Source organism: Mustela nivalis (genome assembly GCF_964662115.1).
Source record: "Mustela nivalis genome assembly, chromosome: 13".
NCBI classification, from domain to species: Eukaryota; Metazoa; Chordata; class Mammalia; order Carnivora; family Mustelidae; genus Mustela; species Mustela nivalis.
Window position 1 is genome coordinate 79,990,119 of NC_139032.1, and position 8,302 is coordinate 79,998,420.

Sequence of the window (8,302 nt, forward strand, 5' to 3'; positions counted from 1 at the left end):
AAGCAACCATTCTGAAGGGTGCTATAATGCTCAGATTACCAACGAAGAAACTGAGGCTTAGAGAAATATAGGGGTTTGCCTCAGGAAACTCATCTAGTAACTTGCAGAGATGGGGATTTGATTGTGTTGGGGTAGGAAGAAAAAGAAAAGAGACATACCAAACTAGGCTGAAGTCTTACCTTCTCTTTGATATCTTCTACAGCTATTTGTAACTGATACTCCACTTCATAAACTCTATAATACTTTATAGAGCCTGATCCACACATCTTGATTCTTATTTATATGCCATTGTATATTCTAGGCTGAAGGGTATAACATGGGAATACGTATGACATTAAGTGGAGGACTAGTCTGACTTATGTCTGGTTCTCCCTTCCTCATAGAGTGCTGAGGTAGGACTAGCTAATGAGACGACCAAGCAGATGGTAGATTGGGAAGATTACCTGACAAGGCTACAAGTGGGAAGAGCCAGAGAATAACTTTCACACCCAAGGGAACACGGTGATTCAAATCCAACAGTGGATGATCTTGTATTTTAGGTTCTTGAGAGAACCCAAACCAAAATGACCCAGCTAAGCCACTTCTGAATCCCCTGCCCATAAAAACTGAAGACAGTTAATGTTTGTTGTTACATTAAGCCATGTAGTTGGGGGTAAATTATTACGTAGCAATAGTAAATTTGTACACTAGAATAGCTGTTTTTCTAAAGATGCTCTAAAAGCTCCTTGCACTCGCTACCACCACCAGTAATGGGCCCTTGCTTATTAACCCCCAGTACTCTAATTTACAAGTGTACTTTAAGTTCTGAAGAACAGCAGGGCGCAGAGGCCTACCTGAAAGCGCCACCTGCTGGTAGTAACTTGACAGGGTCCCAAAGCGGGCTGGAATAATTAGGGTTGATGGCTGCGGCTAACACATAATGCCTTTCCAGGGTAGACTCCAGCTTCTCATTTCATGTCTCTTCTGAGAACTAGCTTCTTCGGGTCCTGGAGAGAGCAATACCTACCTTGCATTCTTATAAGAATGCTGAAATATGAAGTCTCTGAGCATTGAAAATCATATAAACATATAAGGAGTTCTTCCAATTATTTTTTAAGCATCTTATTTCTCCTGCTTTATCAACTCCTTTCTTTCTGCCTGCAAACATGCAAAAGTCTCCACTAATTGGGTGGGAGCCAAGTGTCACAGAACCTTTTAATGGATTTTTCTCTAAAAATCACTGCTAAAACTCTCAAAAGCTTAGTCTGCTCCCGCTTCTATTTTATGTAATTTTCTTTTCCTTCACTTATCCATCAATTCCCCTCATCAGAATGCCTCATACATATCTTCATGGAAGTTAGATAGAAAGAAAATATGAAATGAATAAAATGATTTCGCAGCAGCAAAGGCCACTTGATGTTGGTTGACATGATTAGGCATTATTCCCATTTTACAGACAAAGAAATATGATCAGAAAGGGTTTAAAAGAAGGAAAGAAACCCAGAACCACATAGAAAGAAATAGTCAAGGCCACCTGTACAATATGAGGGTCACACTGCAAGGTGAAAATGTAGATGTGCTTGTTCAAAAAGTAAAAAAAACGTGCTGTTAAAGGTATTAAAACATAAAAAGACTTTTCCTTTCTTCTGTGGTCTCTCCCTCAACTTGCCATGGTGTTTGTTTTAAATTTGCTATTTAAGGTCATTCTAAGTCAAGATAACTTAGAAGTTTAAATTAATGGCATGATTTTTACCATTCATATTCATTTTGTGTAACGTCAGCTTTTAATGCAATTAATTCATATATAGAATCATCAGAATTAGTTCATTTTTCATACTCCATACATGTATATATCCTTCGACCTTACCACAACATTTGAAATGCAGCACAAAACAGACTCAACTGTTATTTTACTTTTCCGTATGTTTGTATTCTACAACACTCTCCACCTTTGCTTATTAAAGAATAGGGAAGGGCTGAAAGGAAAAGGAGTTATGGGTTACTCTGTCCTTCCCCTTCCTTCTGTGTCATATTTAGTGCAAGTTGTTGGCTAATAACATAAACAAGAAAGAATATGATGAGGTTCCTCCATCATTCATGTTTCTTAGAATGCCAGTGATTTTCTGCCTTCAAACCAAGTCCTGGTCCCAAAGGAATATGTGGCCTCCAGGGGCTATCAGCACTCCTGCTTGCTCAGTCATAGACATGGCATGCATACTTGTACTCACCTTGAGTCTCACTAAACTTCTGCACACTGTGGGCTCACTGGAATTCTGTGTTCATGTGGTATTGTGAATTTTCTGTGTGAATGAGGCAGTGAGAAATACACTTATATCCTCTGTTCACACGCATGCTCCATTTCCCTGTCAGACATACAAGAAATGAGTTCAAAGACAAAGTTATTAATAATTTCAGCAGCAAGTAGGGCCCTCCTGAATGCTGGGCCCCATGTGACTGCACAAATTGCATGCCCACAAAGCCAGCTCTGGAGTAGCTAAGCCAGGAGTAGACTCACATCTCCCTCCAAAGGTGATTCTCTTAACACGTCTCGTGGAGTCTCTTCAAATAACTCAGGGCAGGGCATTGGCAGAGTGATCAAAGAATGTCAAGGAGATGAGAAACTTTTTAAGAGGCTGTAAGAGACAACATCAAACTGCTGACCTTGGCTCTAGGATACTTCTAGAAGTTATTGAAGCTATAGAAGGACAGGGGACTAGGCAAATGAGAAGTGGCAAAGGGATTGCAATCTGGGAGAATTACAGGAGGCTGAAGTGCTTGGGAAGGAGATGGTTGTCAGAGGACACATTAGCCCAGTCACTTTTAGCAGACTCATAGACTGGCATGAGTTAGGACTTAAGATCTAAAAGTAAGCCATCACATTGCCTGATTTCAAGCCTTACTACAAATCTGTGATCACCAAGACAGCATGGTACTGGCACAACAGCCACATAGACCAGTGGAACAGAGTAGAGAGCCCAGATATGGACCCACAACTCTATGGTCAACTAATCTTCAACAAAGCAGAAAAAAATATCCAGTGGAAAAAAGACATTCTCTTCAATAAATGGTGCAAGGAAAATTGGACAGCTATGTATAGAAGAATGAAACTTGACCATTCCTTTATACCATACATAAAGATAAACTTGAAATGGATAAAAGACCTCAACATGATGAAGGAATTTATCAAATTCCTAGGAGAACATAGGCAGTAACCTCTTTAATGTCAGCCACAGCAACTTCTTTCAAGAAATGTCTCCAAAGGCAAAGGAAACAAAAGCGAAAGTGAACTTTTGGGACTTCATCAAGATCAAAAGCTTCTGCACAGCAAAGAGAACAGTCAACAAAACAAAGAGGCAACCCATGGAATGGGAGAAGATATTTGCAAATGACAAAGGGCTGATATCCAAGATCTATAATGAACTCCTCAAACTCAACACACACAAAACAGATAATCACTTCAAAAAATGGGCAGAATACATGAACAGACACTTCTCCAAAGAAGACATACAAATGGCTAACAGATACATGAAAAAATGTTCATCATCATTAGCCATTAGGGAAATTCAAATCAAAACCACACTGAGATACCAGCTTACACCAGTTAGAATGGCTGAAATCAACAAGACAATAAACAAGTATTAGAGAGGATGTGGAGAAAGGGGAACTCTCTTACACTGTTGGTGGGAATGCAAGTTGGTGCAACCACTTTGGAAAACAGTGTGGAGATTCCTCAAGAAATTAAAAATAGAGCTACCCTATGACTCTGCAATTGCTTTACTGGATATTTACCCCAACAACACAGACATAGTGAACAGAAGGACCATCTGTACCCCAATGTTCATAGCATCAATGGCCACAGTCGCTAAACTGTGGAAAGAGCCGAGATGCCCTTCAACAGATGAATGGATAAAGAAGACATGGTCCATACTTACAATGAAGTATTATGCCTCCATCAGAAAGGATGAATACCCAACTTCTGTATCAATATGGATGGGACTGGAGGAGATTATGCTGAGTGGAATAAGTCAAGCAGAGAGAGTCAATTATCCTATGGTTTCACTTACTTGTGAAGCATAGGGAATAACACGGAGGACATGGGTAGATGGAGAGGAGAAGTGAGTTGGGGGAAATCGGAGGTGGAAACAAACCATGAGAGACTGTGGACTCTGAGAAACAAAATGAGGGTTTTGGAGGGGAGGGGGTTAGGGGGTTGGGAGGACCTGGTGGTAGGTATTAAGGAAAGCACATACTGCATGGAGCACTGGGTGTGGTGTATAAACAATGAAACTTGGAACACTGAAAAAATAAAATTAAATTTAAAAAAATAAATAAAAGTAAGCCAGTTTCTCAATGGTGGGACAGACTGTGTCCTAGCCTGTAGATGCTTAGAGAGCATTCATTTTGACAGCCAGTGTGCCTATAGGGCACTTTCAAAAAGGGACAAGACCAGAAAGACAGACAGTATTGTGGTCCAGCAAAGTGATATCATAACAGATAGGTCATCCTGGTGTATTCCTCAAGAGGCCAGGCAGAAAATCACATTAAAGAGGATTATTGGCAAATAGGTAGGACCTACCTAACTATATGGATGATCCCAGGGGATGGCCAGGATGGAGGCAGGGTCCCTGATCAAGAAAGAGACCAAGAGGAGCAATCATCATTTAATGTGTACAGAGTTTTTGTAGTAAATGATGAAAAAGTTTTGGCTATAAATGATGTTAGTGGTTACATGACATTGTGAATGTATTTAATGCCACTGAGTTGTATACTTCTGAATGGTTAAAATAACAAACATTATGTTATATATATTTTACTATAATTTTTTTAAGCTATAAAACTATAATTTTTTAAAGAAAAAAGAAAGAAATAAATAGACTAGGTATTAGGTTTACTGGATTAGGGAGTAGGTAGATGTTCGAAGATTAGTGATACTAGGAAGGAGAAGTAGATGCTAAATCCCAAACCATAGGTACTCAGCATCTTAATAACATACTACCTCTAGACCACATAGAATCACTTCTGGGAGTTCTGCATTTTTCCCTTAGGAAAATAAAATCTTGAGGAATGACTAATTCGATCTAGCTGGTCTGAGGGTGGGGCCTCTTAAAGGCTTTTCTCCTCCTTTGTGGGAGGAACAAACAAAGCAGCTCCATGTGGACATCACTGGCAGCTGCTTCACTTGCATGAGCAGGTTTCCTCATCTGAGCAGCTACTGTGCCAGGCTTTGGGCACAGACCCTGGGCCTGAGACCACAGGGATTTGGGAATGAGGGAGCACTAATTTTGTCTTATAAGAGAAGGGGCCTTGCATCAAGTCCTGACCCGGCCATGACTAAGGGACCTTGAGAACTGTTAAGACCATGGTTTAGGTTTGGAATTACCTCTCAGAGTTCCCTCAGGGTCCCTGGAACCTCAGCTCCAGGTGCCACGTGGGATCCAGCTTCAAGCGAACTTGGAGAGAACACCCATGCTAGCATCCTAGCTCTCCCTGTTAAAAGTCAGGTCCTTGACCCTTCTGGAAATTGATGTCGTGCCTCCAAGAATGAAGGATGTGGTAGAGGGCTTGGGAATGAAGAATGTGGTAGAGGGCTGAGGTGCTGGGATGAGAATGACAGATGGCTGGGTTATCACTGGGGATGTAAAGACATGAAGGATGGCTTAATCAGTTGGAGAAGTTTGGCAGTCGGGATTATATATAAAGGATAGGGGAGAGGAAAAGAAGAGGGAGAATTGAGATTTAGGTGTGCCTGCAGTCAGTCAGTCATTCAACAAATTTGGGGGGGGGGGCATCGAAAATGTGCCAGATACTGAGCTAGTGCTGGGGCGGCAGTGGGAGCTAGACAGGACGCTCAAGGAGCTTGAGGTCTAGTGTTGAAAACAGACCACCAAACAAACAGACCAAACAGTGATCAGCATTATGATGAGAGAGCTACATAGGGCCAGGGAAAGAAAAAGAGTTTACAATAATTAGAATTAGTTTCTGCTGCATATAGCAGACAACCAGAATAATTGTTGGCTAAATGAGATAAATGTTTATTTCTTTCTCACATAAAAGAAGTCCAAGACTGTGATGGTATTTCCAAATGTCATCAGAGGCAAGGGTCATTACCTTTTCATCCACTATGCTATCATCTAGCTTTCATCTTCAGTGTTATCTTATGGTCTGAGATGGCTGTTGGAGCTCCAACCATTGTTTCTGAGTCAAGAGCCGAAAAAAAAAAAAAAAAAAAAGGGCAGAAAAGAGACACCTCCTGTTGAATCAACTTTCTTTGAACAGTCTTCCTTGAAGTCTCATAAATACATTTCATCAGGAAACTTGGGAATAGGCTGTACCCAACTTCCAGGGAAACTGAGCAGCAATATGACCAGCTGGAATTCAGGTTTTGATAATAAATAAGAAAGAAAGAACTAATTCTGGGTTAGTTAGCAGTCTCTCTGACATAAGTATTTCACCTTTTGCATTCCATATTCATGGATATTGAAATGTGCTATTGAATTCTAGTAGAACTACCAAAGATTATTATTTTTGGCAATATGGAGTATTCTCTTGTAATCGAAGACAGAATTAAAAATAAACTTTTTAAATATTTCATTTTAAAATGTTGTTCTTAGAGGGGAAAAGGTGAATTTTTCTGCCAGCATGTGTTCAGCTAAGGAGACCTTTTCTCTGGCCATCAGTAGCCACTGCTGAACAGACCACCATGAAGATAGGCAAGGTAAGAGCAAGAACCAGGGGCCAGCCAACACGAATCAGGGCATCAGGTCAAGTTTGGTCAAGCAGATCTTGCTATTACAAAATGACCCCAGTTGCAGCAAAAATGAAATTTACATATTGATAACAAAGTTAGAGAGTATTTGGGAATATTTCTGTAGCTTTTGTGCTTCAGGAATCACTTCCGAGTATCCCCGTCTCAGTGCCTTACACCTGAATCAATGGTAATAAATGTGGGTGGAACGAACACTGCCAGTGAATTTGTCTCTCAAAGATTCCCTCTTTTTACTTGCTTTTAATATAGAATGACTTGGAATCCATAACTTCAAGTTGCTATAGTATTTAGAGGAGTCAAAGAGCTGAAACCTGAAGGTTTGGTTACAATGCCAGAATTTGGAGCTGATGCCTGGGATTGGACCTCTATCTAGTACAGGGCTTACTTCAGGGCCCTCGCTGCAAATGAAAGCATGAGGGCACAAGAAGTAAGTGCATTTCACTGCTTCTGACTGTCTGTTTCACAACCTTTCTTTTTTTAGGTAACCATTTATTGAATGGGTTTATAATTAGGACAGCCAATCAAAAGTGAGTGACCCCATTACATTTAAAAATGGAGGGGTGCCTGGGTGGCTCAGTGGGTTAAGCCTCTGCCTTCGGCTCAGGTCATGATCTCAGGGTCCTGGAATCCAGCCCCACATCGGGCTCTCTGCTGGGTGGGGAGTCTGCTTCGCCCTCTCTCTCTCTCTCTGCCTGCCTCTCTGCCTACTTGTGATCTCTCTCTCTCTGTCAAATAAATAAATAAAATCTTAAAAAAAAAAAGAATATTAAAAAATAGAAATCAGGGGCACCTGTGTGGCTCAGTGGATTAAGCCTCTGCCTTTGGTTCAGGTCATGGTCCCAGGGTCCTGAAATTGAGCCCCGTATCGGGCTCTCTGCTTGGTGGGGAGCCTGCTTCCACCCCTCTCTCTCTGTTCCCTCTGTGCCTACTTGTGATCTCTCTGTCAAATAAATAAATAAACATGATACGCTCTAGTTCCATCCATGTTGTCGCAAATGGCAAGATTTCATTTCTTTTGATGGCTGCATAGTATTCCATTGTGTATATATACCACATCTTCTTTTTTTTTTTTTAAGATTTTATTTATTTATTTGACAGAGAGAAATCACAAGTAGATGGAGAGGCAGGCAGAGAGAGAGAGGGAAGCAGGCTCCCTGCTGAGCAGAGAGCCCGATGCGGGACTCGATCCCAGGACTCTGAGATCATGACCTGAGCCGAAGGCAGCGGCTTAACCCACTGAGCCACCCAGGCGCCCTATACCACATCTTCTTGATCCATTCATCTGTTGATGGACATCTAGGTTCTTTCCATAGTTTGGCTATTGTGGACATTGCTGCTATAAACATTCGGGTGCACGTGCCCCTTTGGATCACTACGTTTGTATCTTTAGGGTAAATACCCAAAACAAACTGAGGGTTGCTGGGGGGAGGGGGTTTGGGAGAAGGGGGTGGGATTATGGACATTGGGGAGGGTATGTGCTTTGGTGAGTGCTGTGAAGTGTGTAAACCTGGTGATTCACAGACCTGTACCCCTGGGGATAAAAATATATGTTTATAA

General features: G+C 41.3%; 1 long non-coding RNA gene across 1 annotated transcript; it reads right to left on the reverse strand.

Annotated features, from left to right (window-relative positions):
- Positions 1-840: 840 nt before the first annotated feature.
- Positions 841-6,181, reverse strand: LOC309847273. Its single transcript, XR_014302370.1, has 3 exons — positions 6,088-6,181; positions 2,208-2,342; positions 841-986 (listed from the first exon to the last, which is right to left on the reverse strand). It is a non-coding gene; the product is annotated as an uncharacterized lncRNA (long non-coding RNA).
- Positions 6,182-8,302: the final 2,121 nt, after the last annotated feature.